Source organism: Cervus canadensis, chromosome 24 (assembly GCF_019320065.1).
Source record: "Cervus canadensis isolate Bull #8, Minnesota chromosome 24, ASM1932006v1, whole genome shotgun sequence".
Lineage (NCBI taxonomy): Eukaryota > Metazoa > Chordata > Mammalia > Artiodactyla > Cervidae > Cervus > Cervus canadensis.
In genome coordinates, this window is record NC_057409.1 from 5,583,924 (window position 1) to 5,598,304 (window position 14,381).

The 14,381-nt window shown below is 41.7% G+C and overlaps 1 protein-coding gene across 9 annotated transcripts in view; it reads left to right on the forward strand.

Moving 5' to 3' along the window:
• The window catches only part of ZBTB40 (zinc finger and BTB domain containing 40), a 74,713-nt gene that overhangs the window by 2,043 nt on the left and 58,289 nt on the right, over positions 1-14,381 (forward strand). For 5 of the 9 annotated variants that reach the window (XM_043444830.1, XM_043444822.1, XM_043444826.1 and 2 more), the window contains exon 2: positions 5,167-5,207. The gene's annotated coding sequence lies outside the window, so the exon portion shown is untranslated. Of the gene's footprint in view, positions 1-3,134; positions 3,155-4,193; positions 4,349-5,166; positions 5,208-14,381 lie in introns of those variants that run through there. The other 4 variants (XM_043444823.1, XM_043444828.1, XM_043444829.1 and 1 more) reach the window with 2 other exon arrangements.

The following is a 14,381-nucleotide window of genomic DNA, read 5'->3' on the forward strand; positions in this document are numbered from 1 at the left end:
CATCTGTTTATTATCTTTCCTACTGCTTGGGAGGTCTTCAAGGGCAGGTCCTGCACCTTGCTTGTTTTTACACCAGCTGCTAGCCAGCGCCCACAACCTGGCATTTGGCAAATATTAAATAAATGCAGGTCATTCATTGAGCAAACATTTCAGTGTCTGCTGTCTATCCACCAGACAGCACTGTGCCTGTGATCACCAGGATGAAACGTGGACCTAAAACCGGGGTCTTAACACAGGAAAGCGACAGCCGAGTTACTCCAAGTTGTGGCAGCTGCTGTAAAGGGAACAAGGCGGTGCTGGCTTGGGAGCCCCCCTGTCTCCAGGGGTCTCTCTTCCGGATAGTTTAGGCTGAAACTTGTGGGGTGACCAGGATCCAGTTCAGAAGAAGGGAAAGGGGGAGGAGTCGAGGCGGAAGAACTCTTCAGCAGTTCAAGCACTGTGCCATGGCAGCAGCTTGGAGAGCCCAGGGCTGAGAGAGGCCGGCGATGGTCTGCGGTTCACAGGCCTGAGCCTGCGTCCTGGCCCTGTTTCCAGCTTTCCTGCCGAGAAGGGGCAGCTCTTGGGCCAGTTACAAGTTATCCTCTTACCTGATACATGTTGGTAATGGATAATGGTACCAGAGGACTCTTGTGTGTTTTTTGTTACACGTGTTGCTGAATTCCAGTTAGAGTAGCCAAGTTTGGCCCCAAATGGAAACTTACTTAAAATGCTGGAAAGTGAAAGTGTTAGTCATTCAGTCCTGTCCAACTCTTTGTAATCCCATGGGCTGTACTCCACTGGCCCTTCTGTCCGTGGAATTCTCCAGGCAAGAATACTGGAGTGGTTAGCCATTCCCTTCTCCAGGGGATCTTCCCGACCCTGGGATCAAACCTGGGTCGCCTACATTGCAGGCAGATTCTTTACCTTCTGAGCCACCAGAGAAGCTCACTCAAAGTGCTAAATAAGAACAAAAATTCAGAAGTGCATTACAGTTGAATTGAGAGTGTGTGTGTGCATTGGTGTATGTGTGTATGTTTTTATGTTTGGGGGAGGGGACAGGTCTTATTTTTTTCTTAGTGTTTATGTTAAGAGGGGAACATTTCCAAATGGGATTTAATTTTTTAAATAAAATTACACAACTGCCTGTAGAGAGTGTTTCATCGTTTTGGTGCTTTAAGCTTGAAAATATTTGCATTCCTTCATTCTAAGAAAATGATAGGCTTCTTCTAGTTGGTAGTAATTTTAGAATTTGTTTGCAAATGATTTTAGGTTTCCTCTAAAAGTTTTCAAAATAATGTTGCATACTATAAGCAGAATGTTGAATGCTTTAAAGCAGGTAGACTTTTTGCACAGGTAAAGACACATGATGTTTGGGCTCATAAACATGAAAAATTACAGAGGCAGTAATAAATTGAGCAGAGTATATAGGAAGATCATCAGTGTCAAGTTTTACTTTAAACTCTCTCCAGTAAACACACTGCATAAGTCATCAGAAGATGTGATCCAGCCCAGCAAATGGAGCAGGGAACCCAACAGAGAGTGGCATGTTAATGCAGCGCTAACCAACAAGCCCTGAATTAAATTGCTATTTTAGGTTTGGGTGGGACCTTCGCATTTAAACTCTTGCAGTTTTACTCTGTGATTTGGGTCTGTTGGGTTTCGGTAAAGAGTAGGTGGTAACACTGTTTGAAGGATAATATAATACTGCAGGAAAAGCCCGGGCATACCAATTTGTTTTTCAATCTATTTTATTTCAGTTCAAAGCATCATTGCAGACAAGCAGCGCAGGGTAGCAAGCCACACTTGGGCAATACTCACCTGCTTTTGGAGATTGAGGAAGACTGAGAATAACCAAAGTGTGGCTTGTTTTCTTGGACTGTCTGTCTGCGAAGATGCTTTGAACTGAAATAAAATAGATTGAAAAACAAATTGGTGTGCCCTGTTGCCCGTGCTGAGTGTTTACATTACCCTTCTGGGGTATTGCCTGTGCCAGCACCCTGGGGAGGCGTGACCCGTCAGCCTCTTTCAGCTCCTCCAGAGCGTGAGCTCTTTGATTTTCACAAGGAAATTGAATTGGGATATGTGCTTTTCTGGATCTCCAATAGCCTGCCTTCTAAAGCCATCATCCTAATAACATGGAGAAGGCAAGCGATAACCACAGCGAGGAAAGAATTAAATATTAAGGGCATTTAAATTCAGAGATGAGGTTGTCACTTCTTTTAAGTCATGCAGAGGGTGCGGTGTTTCATTCACACCGAGTGCGGTTTTAAGTCTCCTACAGCTCTCAAGGCAGAGAGGGGTAGGGAAAGAAAACTGTCTTTCCCAACATTACCCCAGTGATGTTATTTAACTGCTTAGCCTCAAAATCATGACATCAAGTATTTCATTTCCATAGATAAAGTAAATACGTTACTGCTGATCCACATCAACTGGTTAATCTGGGGTAGATGGTCAGGTGGCAAGGGATCTATGAAGCCTTTGAATTTGCCTGCAGACTTGTGTGAATGCCATTTTTAATTCTGGGAAAAGAGCCCATTATAGGCATAGTGCAGAGATGTGGTGGGTTCAGTTCTAGACCATTGCAATAAAGTGAGTCACATAAATTGTTTGATTTCTCAATTTCTCAATTTCGATTTCTCAGTTTCTCAAACATGACATGTAAAAGCTATGTTCACACTATACTAGTCTGTTAAGTGTGTAATAGCATTATGTCAAAAAAAAAAAATGTACATACCTTAACTTTTAAAAAACTTTATTGTTAAAAAATGCCAACCATCATCTGACAATGCGTGATTGCCACAAACCTTCAATTTGTAAAAAAATGAACTCTTTTTGAACCACAATAAAATGAGGTATGCTTGTACTTTAGTCAGATCTCAGAGGGATGGATCCTAGACCCCTCCAAAGGTACAGAGCCAACAATGAATATACATACACCACTGAACTGAAACAGCGAGGAGAATCCCCTTAAAACCAGTACTTTCTGTTTTTCTTTGACCTTGACCTCAAAGATGGAAAAGTATCTTTCCTGGCTTTGTTTCCTGTCTAAACCGGCTGAACATAGTTGAATGTGCATAAGCCTTTACCCAGCGAAGTGCTTCAGAGATGCTTTAGAGATCCTTGTCATTGTTTTACGCGAGGCTGGTGAGTGGGGACGTGTTGTCTCGGCAGACTGGTAAGCAGATAAAACAATCGTTTCTTCCGACAGGTGAAGGGAAGAGCACAGAAGCCCAGTACTGTGGCTCTAGGCACCAACTTTCTGCAGATAGAGTCAGTTCCTCAGGATTAGAAAGCGGGGATAAAGGGGAGAGAGGAGGAGAAGGGTAGATTCAGAGAGGCAGCACAGGGGGAGAGGGTGCTGCCCTGCGTTTGTCCTGGGGCCCCTCTGTGACGGCAGAGCTGCTGCTTTGAAACCAGACTCATCTCAGACTTTAGCTAGTGTTAGGACCTCTGAAAAAGTCAATTTGTAGATGTGTTTTCTGGTTTTATTAGTACCCAAAGCAGGGTGGGGAACGGGGAAGAAGGAAATATCTTTTACATCTTTATGTTCTGTGTGTGCATGCTCAGTCATGATGACTCTTTGCAACCCCATGGACTGCAGCCGGCCAGGCTCCTCTGTCCGTGGGATTCTCCAGGCAGGAATACTGGAGTGGGTTGCCATTTCTTCCTCCAGGGAATCTTCCCAGCCCGGAGATCGAACCTGCATCTCCTGCATTGGCAGGTGGATTCTTTTACCACCGAGCCTCCTGGGAAAGCCCGTCTGTATGTTAGGCTATATATTTATTTAATGGGACCTTAGTAGAAAACAGTTTAAGCCAGAGTTTGGCCCATGCAGTGTTTACCAATTAATTGCTTACTTTTATTTTATTTTTAAATATTATGTCAAATTAATTGCTTACTTTTAAACATCAAAGATTTTGCATCTGTCTGACCCCTGAAGGCGTTTGCATGAGTGCCCTCTGCTGTAACTCGAATCTGATTCTGGGACACACCATAGAGTCTGTTTTGTGAAGGAAAAGACCCAGAAAGGTTGAGGGAGATTAGGAGCAAAGGTTCACAAGGCTGAATAGCTTTTTAGGTTCCAAATACTGGCTGTCTGACTTTAAAAAATATAAAATCATAAGTGAACAGTATACGATTCTGTTTCTGACTTTGAGAAAATTTTACTACGGGTAATCTAACTCTCCAGTTTCACCTGTTTCTCATCTTTCCAGGTCTGTGGCCTGACAGCTGGGTCTTTCTTCTTGACTTCCCTTAGCTCCCTGCCCCCACGAGGGGCTCCGGTAGCAGTGAACTTGTTCTTTTTCCTTCATCTGCCACTTCTCTTGGGTTCCTCGTCTCCATGGATGGCGCCACAGTGTTGCCAGAGGTAGAAATCCGGAGTCGTCCAGTGTTCTTCTTCAACTCTCCATCCCCTTCCACTCCCCATCCTCAAATGGCACCCATTTATTTAGCCTACAAGCCTGTTGAAGTCCCCTTTCTCTTTTGGCCAAAGCTGCTGTAATCTCTTGTCTTGAATTACTGCCACAACAGTCTTCTAGCTGGCTCGCCAACTTCCAAGCTTCGTTTCTCTCCTGTCTGTTTGTACACTGTTGCTCGTGATCTTTGTAAAGCACAGATCTGAACGTGTTACTCTCCAGCCTAAAACTCCTCTGCACGGTTCCTTGGCATGGCTTGGGCTGCCCTCAGACCCTGGCTGTGCCTGTCTCAAGCCTCAACTCAGCACTGTCTCCACTCACCTCTCACCCTTCTGCTTGGCTAACAGTCATTAACACTCAGCGGGCCATGCTCTGGGGCTTTGGGGCTGTTCATTCACTCTGGATTTCTCTGGCCATGTTATTAACCAGGCAAGTAGCAATGCTGTTATCTGTACTGACCATTAGGTTGCTGAATGTTTTAGTTTTCTATGTGGTTTCTTTTGTCCTTCGAATATACACTGTTTGAGATGAATAGTCAAACACGGTCCCAAAGTCCCTTGATATAATTGTTTTCTCTGTGTGGTTATGCCACCAACTTGATAATCAGACTGATTTTTGTTTTAAGACTTACGAATTACTTTTTAAAATTTAATTTTGTTTTTTTAACTCTGAAAACCATGTACATGCTTCCAAAATCAGAACTATATAACAAGGGACATTCACTGAAGTTTTTATTTCATGCCTGACCTTTCTTTTCTTTTTCTCTTAGGTCTTGCTGCCAGAGTTTTTGGGATTCTGGGAATCTGTTAGGTAAGAAATAATATTTAAGTATACTTTTAATTTGTTTTCTCCTTTTATGAGTTCAGAATATCTGCCCAATGTCTGTGGTGTACGTTACAAAAATATTTTTTCCGGTTTGTCACATGCCTGACTTTCACATATGTTGTGTTATTGCTGTAAAGTTTTACATCTTTATATAGTCCTAATTATCAGTCCTGCAGTGTATTACTTTGTAGTTTGAGTCAGAGTTAGGAAGTTTGCCCCACTCTCAATTTATGAGGAATTCATTAACGTTTTCTTCTAGAAAAATATATGGTTTCACCTTTTTTAAAAAAACATCTAAGACTCTGATCCATTTGGAGTTTATCTTGGCATTTGGTTCGAGGAAGGATCGAGTTTTATGTTTTTTCCAATGGCCAGCCATTTATTGTAACACTACTTATTAAAGGCTCTTATCCTTTCTTTACTGATTTGAGCTGCTGTCTTCAGCAGATACCACTAAACTCTTCTGTGCATTTGGGTTTCCTACTCGATTTCCTGTTTTGTTCCATTGGTTTGATTGTCAATTAATATGCCATTACAAAACTGTCTTAATTTTAGTGGCTTTGTAATTTGTTTTGATATCTGGAGGGATTAGTTTTTCCTTTTCAGAGTTTCCCTGGCTGTTTTGCTTATTTATTCTGCCATATGAGCTTCATAATAAGTTTGTTTAATTTCCAGATGAAACAGCTTGGTGGTATTTTTATTGAGATTATGTTTTAATTTATAAAGTAGCTTAGAGAGAATCGATATCTTTATGAGGGTGAAATTTTCTACCCAAGGATCATGGTTCGTTTTTCCATTTCCTCAAGGCCACTTTTTTGATTTTTCAAGAGTATTCTATGTTTTTCCTTATATAAATTTTGTTTGCTTCTTGCTCAGTTTATTATACTTTTCATTCTTAAAAAAAAAAAAATCCTTTTAGAATCCCCCCAGAACGTCTCAGAGAAGTTGTATACACCCATATACTCAAAAAGAATTTGCATATCATTTCTGATGGTTGATAGATGCCCTCCTCCAAAAGCCCATCACACTATGTCGTCCCCTCAGAATCCCTCCTCTTCTCTCTCTTCCCACTCTGAATGCTGAGCTCCAAGTCCTGTATACTGAAGGCAGTCAGTGCGTGTTTGCTGAATTGAGTGAGTAAAGCAGTAAGAGGAGAAGAAAGAGAATCAAAGAGTGGGGAGGAAGCCTGTAAGACCTGCTTTAGGGAGGTTTTCCATGTACAGATGCTAGATGTCCCTAACATTCAAAAAACGAAGATCATGGCATCCAGTCCCATCACTTCATGGCAAACAGATGGGGAAATAATGGACACAGTGACAGACTTTGTTTTCTTGGGCTCCAAAATCACTGCAGGTGATGACTGCAGCAATGAAATTAAAAGATGCTCCTTGGAAGAAAAGCTATGACCAACCTAGACAGCATATTAAAAAGCAGAGACATTACTTTGTTGACAAAGTTCCGTGTAGTCAAAGCTATGGTTTTTCCAGTAGTCATGTATGGATGTGAGAGTTGGACCATAAAGAAGGCTGAGTGCCAAAGAATTGATGCTTTTGAACTGTGGCATTGGAGAAGACTCTTGAGAGTCCCTCGGACTGCAAGGAGATCCAACCAGTCTATCGTAAAGGAAGTCAGTCCTGAATATTCATTGGAAGGACTGATTCTGAAGGTGAAGCTCCAATATTTTGGCCACCTGATGTGACGAACTGACTCATTAGAAAAGACCCTGATGCTAGGAAAGATTGAAGGCAGGAGGAGAAGGGGAAGACAGAGGATGAGATGGTTGGATGGCATCACCGACTCAATGGACGTGAGTTTGAGTAAACTCTGGGAGTTGGTGATGGACAGGGAGGCCTGGCGTAGTACAGCCCATGGGGTTGCTATGCGTTGGACATGACTGAGCAACTGAACTGAGCTCCAGTCTGTAGTCTTAATTCACTGGTTCATAGCTTTTTGTTCTCTAATCCCCATCCCAGAACTTAAAAAATACAAAGAATACCGTGTTGACAATAAGAGTTACCATTTATTGAACACCTAAAAGGTGCCAGGCACTGTGCTAGGAGTTTTACCTAATTATTTCTTGTAATCCTCACAGGAACTAAGCAATAGATACCATTATCCCCATTTTAAAAATTATGATGGAAATTTCAACCATAAAAGTGAGTAGAGCATTATGAGCTTCCATATACATGTTCACTCATTTTGCACTTGAGAAAACAGACTGTGAAAGGTTAAGTAACTCAAGGTTTCAGAGCTAAGGTCAGGCTTAGAACCCAACTCTTGTTATTTCCTTACTAAGACTGTTTTTTGCTTTTTCAACTCCAACTGGCCAGGGAAAAGCAGAAGCAAGGAAGATGGTCAAGAGCCACGCTTCTAAATGCCTACTAGTTGTCGTCTAGTCACTAAATCATGTCCGACTCTTATGACCTGAGGGACTGTAACCCACCAGGCTCCTCTGTTTATGGGATTTCCCAGGCAAGAAGATGGGAGTGGGTTGCCATTTTCTTCTCCAGGGGATCTTCCCAACCCCACGGATAGAACCCCTGTCTCCTGCATTGGCAGGTGGATTCTTTACCACTGAGAGGTGATGTTGAGGTGGATTCTTTACCACTTTACATTCTAATTCACATCACGATATTTCCCTCAATGCACTGTTTGCAAACAGCAAGCCCTCCTCTCCCTCTTTACTGCCTCTCTTATGCTCTCTGCCTTTGCTCTGCCTTCTCTTTATCTAGTCTTATTAGTGCAGTCTGATACTAGTTGATTTTTAAAGGCCTGTCACTGTTTTGAGTACCTAGCTGCTAACTTGATGTTGGGAACATAGTAAAAACTTATAAATTTAAATAACAGTGAAACTTGCTGCTCTTACTCATTTAGCCTGTACCCAAGAAGTTTGGTGCGGTGCTGTAACTTTTGAGTGATGCTCAGACGCCCCGGTAGTCATTAAATCTGACCACCTAGACACAAGCTGCTCTTCTAGCTGGTACTTAAAGCTGCTGTCAGCTGCCCTCAGTTCCAGTCAGATTTAAACCAGAGGGAGGCTTTCTAAGGTCAGAGTCCAAGACAGCAGAATAATTGGCCCCTAGAGTTCTGGGTTTTGTTTTTTTTTTTTTTCCTGGGCAGCAAAATGTTGAGGATAAAATTTTCCGTGTATTTCTTTGAACATTTTTGAGCAAATATTATGGAGTCCCATAGGCTCTTTTCAAAAGTTAAAGGCAAGAGAGAAGTTACCCTTTTTTTTCTTTTTTTTTTTTTTAAGTTAGCTACTTAAGTTAACCTTCTTGTCATAATCCTTAGTGATAGGTGAAAGAAAGATTGAGATGAAAATAATTGCCACTTCTTCAAAGACAAGAGAAAAGGCTTTCAGCACTGAGAGGAGAGGGGACTGGAGTTCACGTATGAAATATCCACAGAGGTGTCCTGCAGGCTGGGGGACCTGAGTAGCGGAATAGGACAGTCTTGCAGGAAGTTAGGGCTCCACAGCCTCTTCAGGGCTTCTGCTGCTTAACGACAAAGTAGAAGAAAAGAAGGCTCTTAAACTCAAAGTGGTCTCTCCTTCCCAGATATGCCACAAACTCCTTGAGAGCAGGGAGTACGCTGAACTTCTTACTCCGTGTAGTTCCAAGCCAGTGAAGGGCCTTTGGCTGAGCTCAGTAAAGATCTGCAGGACAGACAAGCACACACTGTCCACTGACAGTCTAGGAAGTGGGTCTTGGAGCTTCAGGGGCGGCGTGGGGTTCGCATCCCCCAGTGGCGCTTTGACCAGCTGTGCGGCCTTGAACAAGTCAGGGGGGCTAGGGTAGTGTGTATGTGGTGCTGCTTCAAATAGCAGGGAGTAAGGGCTTCCCTCATGGCTCGGCTGGTGAAGAATCTGCCTGCAGTGCAGCAGACCTGGGTTCAGTCCCTGGGTTTGGAAGATCCCCTGGAGAAGGGAACAGCTGCCCACTCCAGTATTCTGGCCTGGAGAATCCCATGGACGCTATAGACCATGGTGTCACGGAGAGTTGGACACAACTGAGCGCCTCTCACTTCAAGTAGGCTCTAAATCAAGGTCATCTGTTCTTCCTTAAAAAACCACTTCATTTGCTGTCTGTCTCTGCACTGCCTCTGAACAGAGAAGTTACTAAAAAAAGTAGGAGAAGGACTCAAGGATCAAGAGCTTCCATGCTTTTTAAATTCTCAAGCTTGGGCAATATCCAGTGGGAAAGGTTCTGGCTCCAGAGTCAGACAGCATGGGTTCATTTACTGACTCTCCCTCTCACTGGCTTTGTGATTTGGGGCCAGTCATTTTATCTCTCTAGGCCTCCACTTTCTCAGTTAAAAGGGGAGTTAATAATAGTAACTACCTCACAGGTTTTGCAAAAATTATATAAGGCCACCCATGCAAAATGCTTGTCACAGTGCCTGGGCTATAATCTTCATAAAACGTTAGCTCCTGTGGTTAGGTTGCTGCCTTAACCCTTCCAAACTATGCCTGTCTTTCCCCCTTTCCATCATGTCTTCCTCACTGCTTTCCATTTAAAAAATACGTATCGGAGTCAGAGGAAACAGAAGAGTCTGATTTCTGTCGTTAGTGAACTGGAAGGTCTTAAAACCCTTCTCAGGGCCTCAGTTTCTTCATCTACAGATGAGAGAATTGGAGCAGGTGGTTTCAGTTCTTTGTATCTGCTATTAATTTTCAGTGAATTAAGGGTTTTCTGTGAAATCTCTCGGATTAGTCCAGCATGCTGTTGTGAGAGGCCCAGCTCTCTCCCTTTCTTAGCTGATTCAGCTGTGAAACTAGCAATGTGATTGTCTATAAATTCTTTTTTAGAAATTATGTAATATTTGACGTGTAGCATATAGAAGATACTGATACACACATAATTTATATAAGTGACGAGGCAAAGTGGTTAAAAACAAGTAAATCTGTGAACTGACCACACAACCAAAAACTGTAAAAAGAATATTTGGCAGGTGTATTTTTATGCTCCCTTTTAGCATTTAATAAATGTTTACAATGTTATGGGAAAGGCTTTCATGTCTATTAACTCATTAACAGTGACTTAGTAATGCTCAGGCTTCCCTGGTGGCTCAGATGGTAAAGAATCTGCCTGTAGTCAAGGAGACCTGGGTTCCGTTCCTGGGTTGAGAAGATCCCCTGGAGAAGGGCATGGCTACCTACTCCAGTATTCTTGCCTGGAGAATTCCATGAAATGAGGAGCCTGGCCGGCTACAGTCCATGCTTGCAGCTACCCCATGAGATATGACTAATATTATCCCCATTTTATATGTGAGGAAACTGAGGCCCAGAGGGTTAAGCAACTGGCCTAAGTTTGTATAGCTGGTGAGAGAGACCAGGCTGCAGTGCACCTCCCGGGCAAGCTGTCCGTCTCTACAGACTGCGCCCCAAACCTTGACTGGTAAACGCACAGCCTCTGGAGTCACACGGCCTGTTTTGATGTTCTTTAGCTGCCTGAGCTCTTTTCCATTAGGTGGGGTATCTTTGAATTTGAAATTTGCTCCTGAGTGGTCCAGACTTAACTCCCTACTGCAGAAAAGTGTATTCTCATAATCAGATTGGCAAAAACTCAGAACTCATCCACATTTTCAGATCAAGGTAGAAGTACAGTGACAAAGCCAAGGGTCCTTTGTAGCACCTAAGAGGTAGGCTGTGAAAGCGCTGAAGTGGTGATTGCTTGTTGAGACTCTGCAGGCTGGAAGGGTCGGCATTAGATGTAATGCAGTCACAATCCCCAGTCACTCATTAGATGAACATGTTGCTCGGGAGATTTTGCAGTTTGGCCTGTGAAGAGTCATCTTGGGTGAGCTACTGGATCAGAGCAGCATGGCCCAGAAAGGCAGGGGAAAGGCAGATAAGCCTCTCAAAGCCGCCTTCCATTACAATAGCCTTGAAAAAAATCTCTTGTTTCTATGAATTAGACAAAAGATAAGAGGACACAGCAGTTTGTTGTGCCGAACAGTTGGGTGTTGTATTTTACAGAACATCTCAGAAAAAGAGTTTCATTAGAGATTGGGAGAATCCGGAAAAAGAAATTAGTTGAATGTAATAGTTATTATAGGCTTTATCAAGAAGCAGACGCTAGCTGCCAGTTTTGAGATGTGGGAAACAACCTTTCTAGTGGTCCTTCGTCTACTGTGTCCTGCCTCCTTGAGAGTGTGGTGGTGAGGTGGTGGTGGTGATGCTGACAGTGAGGCTGATGCTGGCAGCTAGCCGCTAATTAATTTATTGAGCACTTACTGTGTCCCCAGCGTATAATGCCGGTGCTTTAGCTGTGTTAATTCTTTTGATCTTCCAACAGCCCAGTGAGAGGGGTACTGTTATTACCCCTATTTTGTAGATGAGGAAATTATGCCCCATGGAGTTGAGGTGATTTTCCCAAGATCACAGAGTTTGTAACTGGGCATTCAGGATTCACACGCAGGTAGTCTGACTCCACCTGCAGCCTTTAACCGTGAGCTACCCTGCTGCTCGTGATCGTCTCTCAGAAAGTGTGCGGCTGAACAATGGTGTGCGTCAGGCATTTACAGAACTTACGGATGCGTCTTCGCCTTCCTAGTCCGTGGACTTGGGCTCAAACCCCACACTAGACATATGTAAATTCCTTGTGGGCACTGATTTTATCTTATTTAACTTTGCTTAATACATGGTGGTGGTTGTTGTAGTTGTTTAGTTGCTCAGTCATGTCTGACTCTTTGCAACCCTATAGACTATAACCTGCCGGGCTCCTCTGTCCTTGGGATTTCCCAGGGAAGAATACTGGAGTGGGTTGCCATTTCCTTCTCCAGGGGAATCTTCCCAACCCAGGGGTTGAACCCATGTCTCCTGCATTGACAGGGGAATTCTTTACCACTGAGCCACCAGGAAAGTCCTGGTACCTGGTAGGAGATAAATAAATATCTAATGAGTGTATAGTGTGTCGGAAATAACACTAGCTTTGAAGCTGGGCAAACATACCTGGGTTTTTTAATTTGCAGATTATAAAAATAATTTATGTTTACTGTAGAAAAATTTGAACTATATGAAGAAGAAAATAAGTCCCCCATAGTGACGCTACCTAGGGACAACCACTGTTAGCATTTTAATATATTTTCTGTCTTTTTTAATGCATATGTATGTATGCATTTACATATATTTAAAAACCACATTGGAATTATATATACAGTTGCATGCTGTTTTTTTTCCTTTTAGTACATTGAAAGCGTTTCACCATGTTATTAAAAATCTTCAAGAGCCTAATTTAAAAAATTTATTTAGATATAATTCACATACCGTACAATTTACTGTTTTAAAGTATACAATTCAAAACCTGTGTAACTATCACCACTTTCTAATTCTAGATCATGTTCATCACTCCCAAAGAACCCCCACACCCATTAGCATTCACTCCCCAATCCCTCCTCCTCCCAGCCCCCAGCAATCTAATCTACTTACTGTCTCTATGGATTTGCCTATTCTAGACATTTTATATAAAAGGGATCATGCTCTGTGTGGCCTCTTGTGTCTGGCTTCCTTAACTTAGCATAAGGGTTTCAAGGTTTACCCCTGTTTGTAGCGCTATGAGTATTCCATTCCTTTTAATGACTGAATAATATTCCATTGTATAACTATACACCATTTTATTTGTTTATCAGTTGGTGGACGCTTGAGTTGTTTCCACTTTTGGGCTGTTATATATACTGCTACAGTGAAAATTAGTGTACAGGTTTTTGTGTAGACATATATTCTCATTTCTCTTGGGCATATACCTGGAGTGGAGTTGCTAGGCCATACAGTAACTCTGTGTTTAACTTTTTGAGGAACTGTCAAACTACTTTTCACAGTGGCAGCACCATTTTATATTCCTACCAGCAGTGTGTAAGGTTTACAGTTTCTTCATATCTTCAGCAATGCTTATATTTTCTGTTTGTTTATTTTATTATAGCATCCCAGTAGGTGTGGAGTGACATCTCGTGGTTTTGATTGGCATTTCCTCTGTGACTACTGATGTGGGGCATTTTCTCATGTGCTAATTTGCCATTTTGTATGTCTTCTTTGGAGAGATATCTATGCAAATCCTTTGCCCATTTTAAAATTGGCTTATTTGTCATCTTATTGTTGAGTTGTTATGAGTTCTGGATACTTTGTTCTGATATACTATGTTTATATATTCTGGGTACCAGACCCTTATCAGATATATGATTTGAGAATATTTGTTCCTATTTTGTGGGTTGTCTTTTTACTTTCATGATAGTGCCCTTTGATCCACAGAAGTTTTTTAATTTGATGAAGTCCAATTTATTTTTCCTTTGATTACTTAGGCTATCTATAGGTATCATATACAGAGACTGATTTTTAATGGTTGCATAATATTCCATAGTATGTCTGTATACCATATTTACTTTAAAAATCTCATATCTAAGTTTCCAATTTCTTTACCATTAAATCTATTGCTCTGCATAAATATTTTATTATATCCCTAATTGTTAAGTATGTCTTTATAGATAGATTCCTGGAAGTAGGTCTAAAGGAATGAACATTAAAAAAAACCTTTTTCTTCTAATATCATGGGACTCATTCTTTTTTTTAATCTGTAATTATACAGCTGATTTATATTACAGATATATTCTGTAAAACACGTCCTGGTTAAAACATTCAAACAATGCATATAAGGTATATTTTCCACAATCTCCCCAAATTCTCATGTCTCTCTCCAAGGACATTTTTTATAGCTTTAGGTGAGCAGGTTGCTTACTGGATTACATCCCTAAAAGATTTTTACCAGTTTATACTTCCATCAGCACTGTATGGGTACCTGCCTCATTGCTCTCTTCCCTCTGTTATCAGTGCAAATATTGTATTTATCTCAATAGGTAACACATATTGAGCATTTACTGTTGACAGGCACTTTGTTAAAACATTTAAGGTGCATTGTCTCTTTTCATCTTCACACCAAAACTGTAAAGACATTAAAGTGACTTGCCCAGGATCACTGACTGAGTGTCCAAGTTAGGCTTCAAACCCAAGTCTAAATCAGAGTCCATGGCCTAAAACCACTGCTTCCCACTGAAATACTATCATTGCAGAACCTTTCCAAATTGATTGCCCCTAAATAGTATTAATGTTTTGATTTGCATTTCTTTGTTTTTCAGGGTGAACTTTTCTATTGGGTTGTTAACTGT